Consider the following 16,644-nt stretch of genomic DNA (forward strand, 5'->3'; position numbering starts at 1 on the left):
ATGAACAATATTGACAAGGTTCCCAAAAGCTAGTTGACTCATACCCTGTTGACTTGAACATGAATCTCTGTGGAGAAGTACGGCAGTTCCACTGTTATATGCACACAAAGTTTAATGAAACAGGAAAAATTAAATTCAGTCACATTGATCTTCATGACACAATATTGAAATAGGGAATACAATGTGTATTTCCAAATGTAGAGATCACATGACGTATTTTTCTAACATTGATGATTACTAACTGCTCTGCAGAACGCTCTTTTTCTCAGGTGAAAAGAATAAAAAACCCTCAGAGAACAACAATGTGTCAGGACAGACTTGATTCACTTTCCCTATTGTGTATGGAAGCGGACATGCTTCATCTTGTCAGCTTTGATGAATTTATCCAGAATTTTGCAATCAGAAAATCTAGAAAGAAGCTATTTTAATTTCAGCATACATGTAAGTTTTGTGTCATTTCGAAAAATAAAATGTTATTTTACAGTATAGTATTGTTTTTATTTTGAATTACATATTGGGGTGCACCATAATCTTTTCAGTTCTTAGGGCCTCTAAAGATCTTAATCCAGCCCTGGTCTGGGATTATTTAGCCCAGACAAAAGAAGCATTAGTTTGCTTTGAATGACAGTGCACAAGAGACATGCTGAAGCATTAATTTTAATCATATTAATTTTCTTCTAAGGGGATATTTACAAAATGTAGTGTTTGACTGGGACCACGGAGACCTAAGATCTATTTCAGGTTCAGCCAGGAGCCTGCTGGGACTTGGGCAAGTCACTTCTCCTCTCTGTGCCTCATTTTCCCCAGTTGTATAACTCCATTTGCCCATTTATGCCTCAGTTCAGCGATCCCTTCCTATTCAGTAAAGCATTTAAGAATTTCCTTGCGTTAGACACGTATTTAAGTCCCATTAAACATGTTCTTACACATAACACTCTTTAAATATGTTCAGGGCTGTTATAAAGAGAACAGTGATGGTCATAAACACACAGCTAAGGGTAGCATAAAATCCCTCCTGGGTAGCTGTACTGAATCTTTACTTGTAAGGGGTAAGAAGCTCAAATAACCTAGTTGGCACCTGACCAAAAGGGCCAATAAGAAAAGAAGATACTTTTCAATCACGGGGGAGGGGGCGGGGAGGAGGTTTTGTTTGGCTCTCTTTGTTTGTTCCCTCTCTGGACGGAGAAAGAGACCAGGCAGGAAAAACATCTGAAAACATACCTGAATGAGGATCTAAGATTACAAAAATTGTAAGTAATGGCAAGGAAATGTGTTAGATTATCTTTTGTTTTAGCTTGTGAATTTTCCCTATGCTGAGTGAGTTTTATTCCTGGGTTTTTTTGTAACTTTGAAGCTGAGCCTAGAGGGGAATCCTCTGTGTTTTAAATCTTTTTATTACCCTGTAAAAAGTATCTTCCATCCTGATTTTTGCAGGTGTGATTTTTACTTTTTTTTTTTAATTTTCTTTTAAGAATCTGATTGATTTTCAGTGTCCTAAAAACCAAGGCATTTGTCTGTGCTCACATTGTAACCAATTGGTTAGGATATTATTCTCAAGCCTCCCCAGGAAAGGGGGTGAAGGGGCTTCAGGGAATATTTTGGGGAAATAGGGACTCCAAGTGGCCCTTTTCCTGAATTTTTGTCTAAATCATTTGGTGGTGGCATCAATACGGCCCAAGGACAAGGAAAGGATTTGTGCCTTAGCGAAGTTTTTAACCTAAGCTGGTAGAAATAAGCTTAGGGGGATCTTTCATGCATTTCCCCACATATGTACCCCAGAGTTCAGAGTGGGGAGGGAACCCTGACAGTGATAAATTGTCTTCCATGTCCAGTGAAGGTAGGGCAAGAAGTAATCTACAGCAAGGGAGATACAGGTTAGACGCAAGGAAAATCTTTAGCTAAAGGCAGTAGCTTCCAAGGAAGGTTGTGGAATCCCTATCATTGGAGGTCTCTAAGAACAGGTGGGACAAACACCTGTCAGAGATGGTCTAGGTTTACTTGGTCCTGACTCAGCACAGCAGGATGGACTAAATAACCTCTCGCACTCCTTTTCAGCCCTGCATTTGTATGATTTTATAAAGACCGTGTGCAAGTGCTTTGCTGAATAGGAACTGACTTAACCATATCCTTAAATGCTTCACTGAACTGGGGCTAAAGTTGGAAGAGTCAAAATGAAATGGATAAATCCTTATAAACTGGAAGAACTCCTGATTTAGTCCAGTTCACTCTGTATGCAACTATGAGGGAGAGTAATTCAATTTAGAGATTGTGGCACTGGAATCAGAGACTTTCAGTTTAGGTATATGTTCTGGACTCCAGACCACAATACTGGAATGGGCTTGTATTGCTATAACTTCCTTTCCCATAGCGGCATCAAATACTCAGAGGAAGAGGGAGCAGCCCCATCTTGTTCCACAATTGAATAAACAGGGCTTGGCTAACCAGGGGCCGCTAACAGGGAGTTTCGAGAGGGAGTTCTCCAGGTGAAGGAGGAGCAAATACGAGACCCTTGGGTTAAGTGGCCGTCTGTAGTGTGTGTTTGTGTTTGGGGGTTACGTGGTGTGCGCTGAGTTTGTATTTGTTTGTTTTGTTTGAAGGACCATGTGCTGTGGCCGGCAGTTGGAAGCTATGAGCTTCTAAACAAGGTTTGAAATCTAGAAGCCTCTGTTCATTGGCTGAGCCTTAGGCAGGGGGCAGGGCTATCAAGGAGGCCAGGGCTTTATAAAGCAGTGAGAAAGCAACCAGGGAGCTTTGTGACCAAGGGCCGCTAACAGGGAGTTTCGAGAGGGAGTTTGGAAGGGGAGTGGGAAGGGGGCAAGGTACACTTACACTAAACTATAATCAAAACGTCTTGATTTAAACAAAAACCCTATCATTAAGGTAGGTAATTGTAACCTATCACTTTAAATTTCAAGAGTTTTCCTGGTCCCACCTGCAGGCTAGGAGGCTCTGCAAGGAAACTTCTGATCAGAGTCATTCTGCAGATAGCTAACTTGGAACAAGGTGGGGTGAGTTGAGCTTCTCTGTCTTATAGTATGTTTACTCTGTACACCACCGGTGGTGGTGTGTAGGGTATTTGTAGCTACACATGGCAGTGAAAAGCAGACTTTGTCCACACTGCAGTGCGTAGCTACATGTGGCAGTGAAAGGCTCTGGCAGTGGGGAGGCAGCGGAGAAAGGTTTTAGCAGCGGTGACATAGTGGGATACTACATTGCTAAAATAGTAGTGTAGATGGAAGAGTCACTGGTTGGGCATGTAGAGGACTATGCAGGGTACATACTTTAAGGGTCCAGGTGTGTCTTTACTCACCTAAGCAACGCCTCATCATGTGCACTGCTATCTACACTGGTGGTAGGAGGCATGTTAGGTTACCTACTCTACACACCACCCTAAAGATTGTGCAGTGTAGATATAGCCTTAGGGAGAAGCCTGCTTTGTCTCTCTCTGTTTTGAGGTTCTTGCTTGTTATTATTTTGAATTCTAAAGAAATAAGTGGTATGTTGCAACCTTCCAGAAAGTGTATTTCATGCTTTCATGTAACTTCTCTGTCTGTGTGATGTGAACATAACATTGTTTCCACGCCGTAGGGGTCAGGAGTATGTCCGTATTGGCACACCATCCAGTTCTTTATGAGACTGGGCTGAGCACGTAGGGAGATGGAGGTTGGATGAAAGGGGTTTTATTTACTTAGAATAAAAATAGAACAGAATAATATGCTATTCTACTAAGGATCTGATATGATAGAACTTTAAGTGATATAAATTCATTAAAGCCAGCTATATCATGCAATGCACATTGTGTGTTTTTGATACACACCTTAAACATTTGTGACCTGAAAGAACCTTTGCACTATTTCTGGCAATGCTGCTGACACGGAATTCCTGATTTCACACCACAACAGACCCCTTTTTCCTACCACCCCTCCCCATTAGTTACTCTGAAGGATGTTTTGCTAGACTTTCACTGAGTAATCATCACTTTTCTTACAGCACATTTCACATCCCTGTTCCTCAGGCTGTAGAACTGGGAGTTCAACATTACAATAAGCAATCACAGTAAGAATGTACGAGATGATGATGATGATGATGAGAAATGTGCTCATTTCAAACACACAGCCAAAGGTAAAAAGTAGCATCTCGTTGACAGTGAGATTACTGCAGGAGAGGGGTGAGATCACAGTAAAAGTGATTGATGACAGTGGAATCACAAAAGGATAATCTCAGCAAACTACTTCTGTTTATCAAAGACTTCACAAAGCCCCAGAAATACGACCCAACCACTAGCATTATGAGACCCTCTTGGTCATGGTGACTGTAGAGCAGTAGGTTGCAGGTGGCCACATAGTGATCATACACCATCACAGGGAGGAGGAAAATCTCAGAGGTGACAAATACAACAAAAAAGCCATATTGCATAATGCACCCACTATATGAAATGTCTTTGCTTTCCTCTAAGAAATTGAACAGCATAGTAGGAGCAATATTCCAATCCCTGGAAAAGTCATGGAGCTGGTCCTCAAGGAAACCATTTTGAAGCACTTGGAAGAGAGGAAGGTGATCAGGAACAATCAACGGATTCACCAAGGGCAAGTCATGCCTGGCCTACCTGATTGCCTTCTATGATGAGATAACTGGCTCTATGGATATGGGAAACGCGGTGGATGTGATATATCTTGACTTTAGCAAAGGTTTTGATACAGTCTCCCACAGTATTCTTGCCAGCAAGTTTAAAAAGTATGGATTGGATGAATGGATAGAAAGCTGGCTAGATCATCGGGCTCATCAGGTAGTGATCAATGGCTCAATGTCTAGTTGGCAGCTGGTATCAAACGGAGTGCCCCAGGGGTCAGTCCTGGGGACGGTTTTGTTCAACATCTTTATTAATGATTTAAACAATGGGATAGATTGCACCCTCAGCAAGTTCGCGGATGGCACTAAGCTGCGGGGAGAGGTAGATATGCTGGAGGGTAGGAATAGGGTCCAGAGTGACCGAGACAAATTGGAGGATTGGGCCAAAAGAAATCTGATGAGGTTCAACAAGGACAAGTGCAGAGTTCTGCACTTCGGACAGAAGAATCCCATGCACTGCTGTAGGCTGGGGACTGACTGGCTAAGCAGCAGTTCTCCAGAAAAGGACCTGGGGATTACAAGGGATGAGAAGCTGAATATGAATCAGCAGTGTGCCCATGTTGCCAAGAAGGCTAACAGCATATTGGGCTGCACTAGTAGGAGCATTGCCAGCAGATCAAGGGAAGTGATTATTTCCCTCTATTCTGCACTGGTGAGGCCACATCTGGAGTATTATGTCCAGTTTTGCCCCCTGCCCCCCCATTACAGAAAGGATGGGGACAAAATGGAGAGAGTCCAGTGGAGGGCAACAAAAATGATCAGGGGACTGGGGCACATGACTTATGCGGAGAGACTGAGGGAACTAGGCTTGTTTAGTCTGCAAAAGAGAAGAGTGAGGGGGAATTTGATAGCAGCCTTCAGCTACCTGAAGGGGGGTTCTAAAGAGAATGGAGCTCAGCTGTGGCTGATGACAGAACAAGGAGCAATGGTCTCCAGTTGCAGTGGGGGAGGTCTAGGTTGGACATTAGGAAACACTATTTCACTAGGAAGGCGGTGAAGCACTGGAATGGGTTACCTAGGGAAGTGGTGGAATCTCCATCCTTAGAGGTTTTTAAGGCCCGGCCTGACAAAGCCCTGGCTGGGATGATTTAGTTGGTGTTGGTCCTGTTTTGAGCAGGGGGTTGGACTAGATGACCTCCTGAGGTCTCTTCCAACCCTAATCTTCTATGAATAGCAGGCATCTAGGAATGACAAGTACTTCTGCCTCAGCAACAGTACATGGGCATGTGGAGTTGGGGAATTTAGGGATGATTTTGTTAATTCAGATTGACCCCCAGGAGGGTGATGAGATAGATGAGAAAAAATATAATGAAGAGTGGGACCTGCACCTCTGGACGATCTGTTAATCCAATGAGAATTAATTTGGTCACTGTCGTGTGATTGTCTCCAATCATTCATCTAACTTCTTTGTTATCTGCAGAGAAAAATAATCATAAAACTTATAGGAACTGATTTACATTTACAGTGTGCTATGGGCAGACTCTGGGCTTTTCAGTGCCCCATCTTCCTGTACGTGCTGGCAATAGTTGCAAGACCACCACAGAGTAGGCAGCAGACAAATTAAAACAGTCTGGAATGCATAGCAAAGTATGACCTTAACACACATTGTGCATATGTAACCCACTGGTTAGTATGTGTTGTGTCCCATTCACTGCCTGCTGTACAGGGGATGTGATCCTGTTATAGGCCATTGCTTCAATGGCTGGTTCTTTAGCCAAGATGTAGCCACTCGTGCTTTGCATTCTAGAGATTCCCAGTTCAGTCGCTGCTGTTGGCTAACATGGTAACCATCACACATATGAATTACTATGACATCATCAATTATATGATCATGTTGTATACCTGAAATAGTATATTCTTGTAAAAAAATCTAAATCCTTAGATCGACAGGTTGTTAGAATCCATTGTGACTACACTGTAGTTAATGCACTTACTCAAAATAATCCAGTGGTAGAGGGCACAGAATTTGGCTTAGTGTCCCTTAACATCATTTACATTACAATCATAAAAACACTTCATATGTAGACAATATTGAACACATAAAAAACACCACCATAGAGTATTAGTGAAAATGAGCTGGTATTTACAGTGGTTTAGAAATCAATTACAATGTGAATTGTTTCAAAGACTATGACACTTCAATAGTATTTTGTTAATACATCTTACTGTGAAGGGGACATTTTCAATTAAGTAGAATACCAGGGAAAAAAGACCGAAAAAGTTCTTTTAAAAAACCACCCACTGCCCCAGATCCACCCAATTCTTTGGTAATTTCCATTTAAAGAGGCAGGGCCTCAGCTGGGTTATTTAGGGAGAGATTTGACACTGTGTGTTAAATTTTTAAAGGACATATTTTAAATTAATTCACAGATATACTAGTACATTTTCAGAAAATTAATTCTTTAGTCAGAGAGTAGTGCGGTAAGTTTTTGGAGGACATGATGAGTGATTATCATCAATCATCAAGTATGATCATCTTCCATGGGAGTTATGGGTTGTCAGGTGGCTATTAAGGCCAATCCTTAAATCACAAGTTCTCTTACAACGAGGGCAGATGTTTTCAAGCTCAGCAGGAGGCTGATGACCATGACTGGAGGAGACCAGTCTCTCCTTCCTCCAGAGCCTCTTGTCCTCTTCAGCTTGTCGGCGAGCAAGTTCAAAATGCAAAGGACCATCATGTAGGACTTCACTCCATTTTAAGTGATCCTGGCAAGTGTCTCCCAAGTATCAATGTCATTATTACATTTTTTAGGTTGTCCTTCAGCAAGTCCTTATAACACTTCCATTGTCCACCCATGTTACGGTACCCTTCTTTCAGCTGAGAGAACAGGACCTGTTTTGGGAGGCGATGGTCTGGCATCTGGACAACGTGACCAGTCCAGCAGAATTGCTGACGGATTATCATTGCCTCGATACTGGTGGTTTTTGCCTCTTCCAGAACACTAATATTGGTGTGCCTGTCTTCCCATTTGATCTTCAGAATCTTACGAAGGTAGCATTGATGCTGCCTCTCAAGGACTTTCAAGTGGTGTCTGTAGGTTGTCCAAGTTTTGGACCCATACAACAGTGTTGGGAGAATAACGTCTTGATAAACAAGAAGCTTCAAATGTCTTGATCTTCAATAACCCTGTGCCACAAACGAGAAAAACCTACACTGGCACAGCCCAGGCGATGTTGAATTTCTATATCAATATCTGCCTTGGATGAAAGACTACTTCCAAGGTAGAGGAAGTGATTGACATTCTCCAGTGCCACTCCATTGACTTTGATAGATGGGGCATGTAAGACCTCATTTGGAGAGGGGTGATAGTATCAAGAAGACTAAAGTGCTCTAAGAGTGAGACCAAGACATGCGTAAGCATCAGCAAACACATTCAAGATAGTTTGAAGATCTTTCTCGGAGTGGGCAAAGATTGCATTGTCATCAGCATACTGAAGTTCTACAATAGATGTTGTGGAAATCTTACTTTTGGCTTTCAGACTGCTACGCCTGAAAAGCTTTCCATCCATTCTGTAAGTGATTTCATTGCCAGCTGTAAACTTCCCAGAAATTAGGTAAAGAATGACAGCAATAAAAACCGTAAACATGGTTGAAGCAATGATACATCCCTGTTTGACTCCTGATTGTACTTCGAAAGGTTCACTCTGGGAGCCAATGCTGCTCAGAACAGTTGCTTTCATGTTATCATGAAGCAATTTTAGGACACTGATGTATTTATCAGGACATCCAATCTTAGAAAGTACAGTACAGAGGTCACAGCCTTTCACTGAGTCAAAGGCTTTAGTTAGATCAATAAAAGCCATGTACAGTGGTCAGTTTTGCTCCTGACATTTTTCTTGCAGCTGCTATGCTGTGAAGATCATATCTGCAGTTCCATGATACGGTCGGAAACCACTGACACTCTGGTAAAATTTCTTCCGACAGGGGCAGAAGGCGGGTTGCAAGAAGGCAGGCTGGGGGGAGGGATAATACAGTGGTTTGAGCATTGGCCTGATAAACCCAGGGTTGTGAGTTCAATCCTTGAGGGGGCCATTTAGGGATCTGGGGCAAAAATTGGGGATTGGTCCTGCTTTGAGCAGGGGGTTGGACAAGATGATCTCCTGAGGTCCCTTCTAACCCTGATATTCTAAGGATCCGCACCAGAACTTTGCTTGCAGTGGCTATGAGGGAGATACCATGACAATTTCCACAATCCACTTTATCCCCTTTCTTGAAGAGCATGACAATCAAGGCATCCCTCATTTCACTGGGTATCTCCTCCTTTATCCAGATTTTAAGGATAAGGAGTTAAAGCTGCCTTATTAGCTCTGGTACACCATTTTTGAAGATTTCAGCAGGACCTGCTGCCTTGTTGTTCTTCATCTGCATAGTGGCATTGTGTACCTCATACAAATTGGGAGGGTCTCCGAGCTCATCCCCAAATGGTCGTTGTGGGATTTGCTCAAGGACTTCATCTACAACCATAGAATTACGGTTAAGGAGATCTTCAGAATGTTCTTTCCAGTGAGAATTGACAGCTTCATTGTCCTTCAGAAGTGTGGTTCCATCCTTAGAGTGAAGAGGATTCATATCATGACAAATTGGCCCATAAACAGCCTTGGTGGCACTAAAGAAACCACATGTATCATGGATGTCCATGTGATGTTGGAGTTCTTGCGCTTTCTCAGTCCACCATTTCATAGAATCATAGAATATCAGCGTTGGAAGGGACCTCAGGAGGTCATCTAGTCCAACCCCCTGCTCAAAGCAGGACCAATCCCCAATTTTTGCCCCACATCCCTAAATGGCCCCCTCAAGGATTGAACTCACAACCCTGGGTTTAGCAGGCCAATGCTCAAACCACTGAGCTATCCCTCCCCCCAAGTTCTTAAGTTCTCTAGTTTTACATTGTACTTCTGTTCTCACCTTCTCTCTTTATATTACAATTTATCTCATTCTGCCAAGCACGAAATGGCCTTCTCTTCTCTTTGATGAGTTGCTCAATTTCAGCATCATTCTTGTTAAACCAGTCCTGATGTTTTCTGGTGTGGTAGCCTATGGTTTCCTCACAGGCATTGATGATTACTGCTTTCAACTGGCTCCAATGTTCCTCAATTTCTTCTGGAAACTCTGATGGGAGCTTTTTTTCTAAGACTGCTTGGAAGTGGTCACGCTTCATAGGGTCCTTCAAATCTTGAACCTTCAGCTTGTGCCTGACCTTTTGCAGCTTCCATTTGGGAGCGATTTTAATTTTTATTGTGGATCGAATAAGGCGATGATCAGTCCAACAGTCCTCAGCACTTGTCATTGCTCTTGTGAAAAGTACATCACTACAATCTCAGGTATGAACTATGACGTAGTCTAGGAGATGCCAGTGCTTTGACTATGGGTGTCTTCAAGATGTTTTGAACTTTTCCTTTTGTCAGAAAATGGTGTTCATAATAATAAGTTCATGTTGAGCACACTTGGTCAGGAGCAGAATTCCATTTGAATTGCTTTTGCCAACTCCTTCTTTCCCGATTGTTCCTTTCTACAGGTCTGAATCTCATCCAACACGTGCATTGAAATCCCCCAGAAGGATGATCTTGTCTTCTGAAGGGGGTCTCTGATAAAATGGTTTCCAACTAGGAATAAAAATCTTTTTACATTCTCATCGGCATCCAGTGTTGGTGTATAGGTGCTCACAATAGTTGCCTGTTGATTTTTAGTGAGCCTCAATCAGTGTCATAAACCGCTCATTGATGCCAACTGGTACCTCAGAGAGGCACCTTACGAGCTTGTTCTTTACAGCAAAGCCCACTCCATACAATCGGGGTTCATCTATAGATTTTTCCCTTCTAGAAGTAGGTGCATCCTCCTTTCTCCTCTCTCACCTGTCCATCAGCTCTTCTAATTTCAGACAAAGCAGCAATATCGATGTTAAACCAACTCAATTCACGATCAATAATGGCTGTCTGTCACTCTGGTCAGTCGCTGTTTGAGTTGTCCATCAGGGTATGTACGTTCCAAGTTCCAAAGCTGAAAAGTTTTATATTTTTTGACCACTGATGCAGCTATCCAGCCAGGAGAAACAGAGGCAAGACTATTTTAGGGTACCTTTTCTAACCCCCTCCCCATTTGGGGTGAGCAGAGTGGATCCTAAAAAGGACTGCTTCATCATGGGTGCAGCTGCCAAGATGCTAGACTCGCCTCAATCCTCGAACAAGACAACTTTATCACACACCCACCACCTATGTGTCAGTCTGTGACTAGGAACTTCCAGTTTTCACAGTCCTGTTCCCATCACCACTCACCACTGGACTTTTGACTTGGGCAAATGTTATTTGCCCAAAAACTGGAAGATGCCTGTGCGGGACTTCTTTTAAAGTGGGGAAACTGTTGCACAACAGTCACCACACTACCCTTCACAGATAGAGGACTTGAAAACAATGGCATGGACACCATGATGTTTGGAAATCCTTTATTTGCTGCAGCCTTCATCCACCTTCACAGCCGTTGTAACATTATACAACAGTTTCACCTCCATTGTGCAGTTATCCTCTGTCTGCTCTGCTGTGAGGGACTTCTTGGATCACACTTTGTCTGGCACCTCGCCCTTGACCATTCTGCCATGGATGACCCTAAGGGAGTACATGACTCCAGTCAGCATCGCCCTCAGGGTCATTGAGACATGCAAGTCTCTCCACCACTACAAAGTGGTGATCCATGGAGGACATATTTTAAATATGTCAAGAGGCAACAGATGGACACAGACAGATTGATGGGGGAGTACAAAGGAAACAATGAGTTAATATGGTCAGCAGGAAAGGCAGTGATCCCAACACACCACAGTTAATCTCTGCTTAAGTGGAAGCAAACTCAGCCTTATCTGTTGGCACTACCTCCATAATATACAGTAATTATTTTGCACCTAGGAGTACATGTTTTCAGTGTTGCTGAAAAGTTAGTCTGTCATTTATTTCTGTTTTAACAGTAAGAAATATATTGATAATTTTCATGTCAGTATATTTAATTTATGCTACTGACATTTATATATTTTGCATTAAACTCTGATCTCATTAAAACAAGTGGCAAAACTCCAATTTACTTCAAACTATCTGCACTCTAATAATACATATGCAGAAGGGGAAAAAGTTAAGATTGCATGGGCACCTTTAACTTTGGTATTTCCTAACTCTTGTGTAAGACTGGTAAGACTGGTAAAACAGTTTGTCATCTACGTAGCCCCATTTTTGTTGAAGACCAGAATGTGATCTATTGGTACCCATATTTTTATTTTAAAAATCATATTTTTATTAAATCATTTTATTTAAAATGCATTTTGACCAAGATGAACATTTTTGTTGAAAATTTTCATTGCAGACAAATTTCTTCTGATGTTTCGGGGTGGGGGGGAGGAAACCAAACCCCAAATATTTGGGTGGGAAATGTTCAATTTATGGTGAAATTTGGAACCTAAATCCTACAGATTTTAATAAAAATAGTTTTTCAAACCCAAAATATTTACATAGAGAGGAGGGGGCTGTTTTGTTTTTCTAAAATCTGGGGGGAAATCCATGAAATTTCCCACAAAAATATAATTTACATTTTTCATCCAGCTTTAATGCTGCCCAATTCTTGATTTCATGACTAAATCAATTTAAATAAGTGGTGCAATCTGAGGATTAAGTTACTTCTCAACAAGAGTAAATATATCAGAATCTTTTCATAATGAATAATTTCTGCACTGTTTACCTCCTATTATTATTTCAGCTTTCTGGCCTGCTAACTACATTTCACTTTGCCTTATCAATAAATAAGATAAACTAGAGTTACATTAAAAAGAAGATGCTTCCATCTCAGGAAAATACAGTGGTTTGCTCCATTATTTTTCCCAACTTGGTTCAAATATAGCCTTATGAAACCTACCTGCAGGTGAAAGCTGGCATTTATTGAGAGAATTCAAAGGATTTACATCAACAAAAGGAAGGCATTTTAAGATGAAGTGCTTATTGACAGCTTATAAAACCAAGCCAGGTTCTCTGGAGTTTTCAGAAGAGCTCTGTTGGCAGAATTGCACGATTAAGTAATTAAGACTCATGTGGCAGACACATATTTTGGGTGCAGAATAATTTTCCTCAAACACATTGTTCTGTTGGGGGGGGGGGGGGGAAATGGGAGAAGAGATTTTTACTCCTATGCCCACTATTTTTATTCCTGTTTTCTTTCACAAGGATAATTGCTTTTCCAACTCAGCCCTCTGGCCAAGTCACACACACAGTCCCCCCCTTCCACAGTATGCACTCTCTAGCCATAGGCGCCAACTTTTCCTGGCACTGGTGGGTGTTGGCCCTGCCCCACCCCCTCCTGGCCTGCCCCCATTCCAACCCCTTCCCCAAAGTCCCCACCCCAACTCTGCCCCCTCCCTGCCCCATTGGACTCCTTCCCCAAATCCCCACCCCGGCCCCGCCTCTTCCCCCCTCCCTCCCAGCACTTGCCGCCACAGAACAGCTATTTGGCAGCAGCAAGCGCTGGGATGGAGGGGGAGAAGTGTCACACTCAGGGGAGGAGGCAGCGGAGCAGAGGTGAGCTGCCGGTGGGTGCAGAGCACGCACCAATTTTTCCCTGTGGGTGCTCCAGACCCGGAGCACCCACAGAGTTGGCACCTATGTCTCTAGCTCTTTCTCATGACTCTGGTATGGGGCTGTAGCACCAAGGCTTCCTTCCCAGAGACACTGCCTTTTCTAACACTCCAACCGGGGCCATCTCGGTACTCCCAGTTGGTATGTCCTTTTTGACAGCCCTTCCTGTGCTCAGTCTTCAGCCAGACCAGTAGGACCCATCATGGTACCCTTGCCCAGTCTGACTAGGTTCTGGGATCAGTCCCCTGGGCCCAGTCCTGCCTGCAGTGAGCTGCCCATGGTCCGCCTGCCTGCCTGCCAGGCACCTGGTTCTTCCTCTTCAAGCTCCAGGCAGCAACTGACTGCTCTGCTTCTGTTGCTTCCTTTTATATAGCCCTTCTGGACGTTGATTGGTTGCTCCAGTAGCCCCTCTGATTGGCTGCTACCCTGAAGCCACTCTAGACTGCCTGGAGGACTTCTCCTCTGCTCTTTTCTCAGGCAGGGTGAGGCAGAGCCATGCGGCCTCCAGCAGGGTGCCTGCAGACCTAGTCCACCCTGTCACACAGCTTGAATCAATTTCACTAGTGGGACAAAGGCAAATAGCCCAAAGTTTGGGTTGTTTAGATCTGATCAAATCAATTTTGGTCCATTATGGAGATACTGTAGTCCAGTTGTCATTATAAAGCAACTTGCAGGAAAATATAGTAATAAGCAGGGCATGTCACATGCATTCACTGTCCTCCATTCCAGAAAATATTGCAATTCAGTGGTGCTGCATTTATACTCTGGAATTGGTTAAGTAGTCCCAAAACATAAGTGTTGTGTACTGTAAACTAAACCTGATCATAAAATAGTAAGTATTTCCCATGAAAATTTGTGAAGTGTTACTCCCCCTCCCCCACTTTTTTCTTTTTGTTTCCACTACATTTTTTCACTGATTTTAATGAAAACTTAAAGATATTTGGCTTTTGGAAACCAAAACCAAACAAAATCAGTTTTCAAAATTTGGAAAAAAAATCTTTAAAAAAAGTCTACTTTTTGGTATAAAGTAAATTTTAATCAGTTCTACTGTAAAAAAAAGTTTTGAAATTCTTTCCTGTTGTCTTTCAGGGGCTGGTTCTTTCTTTCACTGTCTCTCACACATGTAGACTCACACACAAATACATTTTAGATCCCCTGCTGGAAGTACTTTAAGGGTATGTCTTCACTGCAATTAGACACCTCCGGCTCCTGGGGCTTGCCCTTGCAGGGCTGCAGCCTGAAGCCTGGGATCCTCCCACTTGGCAGGGTCCTAGAACCCAGGCTCCAGCCCAAACCTGAACATCTACCCTGTAATTAAATATCCCCTTAGCCCAAGCCCTGCGAGCCCAAGTCAGCTGGCCATAGGTTTTTAATTACAGTGTAGACATATCCTAAGAGTGCATCCAAAAGCATCCCCTGTTTGTTCTCTCTAACTCTGAATAATAGAAATGGTGACTGGAATATTTACTCCCACTTTGCAATATTCTTGGGTTTACAGTTAGTGATAACAACAAGATGCACTGGTGATATTTCAGAAATTTAGAGCCCCGTATCTAAAGGCATGACTTCAATGGAAAGGAAAACAGACAAAGTTAGGCACCTGCTTAAATGCTATGTTGAACAAGGATCTGATGAATCGGGGTTTTAGTAATATGACTGACATCTAGGAACTTACATAATTCAATGTACTGAGGGCACTGAATAGGGACACCTACAAAATATATACCCTGGGTGATATTTTTCACCTCTTTATGGAAATGCCCTGGTTTCCACATTCCATAACTATGGTAGGATTTCTCTTTCCTACCACCCTTCCACATTGGTTACTCTGAATTACACTATGATAGGAATTCATGGAGTAAACATTTTTCTCTCTATCATTTTCCTTACAGCACATTTCACATCTTTGTTTCTCAGGCTGTAGGTCAGGGGGCTCAGCATAGGGATCACCACTGTGTAGAACATTGAGGCCATTTTATCTGTATCCAGCGAGTAGCTGGAACTGGGTCGGAAATACATGAAGAGAATCATCCCTTGGAATATGGCGACAGCTGTCAGATGCAGGTGGAGAAGGTTTTGCGCCTGCCCTCGGCATAGCAGATCCTCAGCATGGCTAGGATGATGAGAATGTATGAGACAATGATGATCAGAAAAGTGCTTATTTCAAACAAGCTGCCAAAGATGAAAACCAGCATCACATTCATATGGATGTTGCTGCAGGAAAGTTTCAGAAGAGGGGTGAGATCACAGAAAAAGTGATTGATAACATTGGAGTCACAAAAGGATAATCTCAACAACCCACTTGTGTGTATCAAAGAGTTCACAAAGCCCAGAAATACGACTCAATGACCAGCATCAGGCAGACCTTCTTAGTCACAGTGACTGTGTAGAGTAGTGGGTTACAGATGGCCACATAGCGATCATATGCCATGGCTAGGAGGAAAATCTCAGTGGTGGCAAATACAGCAAAAAAGCCATATTGTGTAATACACCCACTATAAAAAATGGCTTTGCTTTCCACTAAGAAATTAACCAGCATATTGGGAGCAAAGGTGGAGGAATAGCAGACATCTAAGAAGGACAAGTTGCTGAGGAAGAAGTACATGGACGTGTGGAATTGGGGATTGATCTGAATGACCAAGATCATCCCTCAATTCCCCAGCAGAGTGATAAAATAGATTAGTAAAAACACCACAAAAAGCGGGACCTGAAGCTCTGGATGATCTGTTAGTCCAATGAGAATGAACCTAGTCACCATTGTGTCATTGTTTCCAGCAATTGGCTTAGCTTGATTCTTAGCTGCCTGGATAATAAATATTATTATATATTATTTGTATTGCATTAGCACCTAGGACCAGATGGTGCTAGGCACTGTACAAAAACAGAACAAAAGGACGGTCCCTATCCTGAAGAGCTTACAATGTATTTATAAGACAAGAGACAACAAATGTTTATAGAAAGATAGATCAGGGGAGCACAAGCAAACAATGAGATTATATTGGTCTGCATGATAGGCAGTGGACACAGTAGGTCACCCTCCTAACAAACTGATGTTTGTTTACATACTACCATGGGCTGGTGGCAAACTCCATTCAGCTGGTGACCTCTCTCTAGGAGTTGGCAATACCTTCATAATTAAGTCAGAAGCTGCACAGAGTGTAGAATAACTTCTGGGCATTTATTAAAGGAACAAAATAAAGATTAAAACTGGTGTCTGTCTTTTTAAATTCCATGCACCCAACCCTAACCCACATCATCTGTAAACAACCCAGGTGTCCTTCAGCTGTGCCCGGTTGTTAGATGACATTTTATTTACACCTATGGAGTTATGCAGAGCTCCATTTACTTGAACTTGTCCAACCAGAATTATACTGATTGATTTCAAAACAGCAGACTGCAAGGGTCAATTCTGTG

General features: G+C 42.6%; 1 pseudogene across 1 annotated transcript; it reads right to left on the reverse strand.

The window, feature by feature from the left end:
• Positions 1-15,081: 15,081 nt before the first annotated feature.
• LOC311522723 (olfactory receptor 5J3-like) lies at positions 15,082-15,988 on the reverse strand (annotated as a pseudogene). Its single transcript has one exon. The product of its transcript is annotated as an olfactory receptor 5J3-like (transcript).
• Between the last annotated feature and the right edge of the window lie 656 nt (positions 15,989-16,644).

The sequence above is a fragment of the Lepidochelys olivacea genome, assembly GCF_965140295.1.
Source record: "Lepidochelys olivacea isolate rLepOli2 genome assembly, chromosome: 6".
Taxonomy (NCBI): domain Eukaryota; kingdom Metazoa; phylum Chordata; order Testudines; family Cheloniidae; genus Lepidochelys; species Lepidochelys olivacea.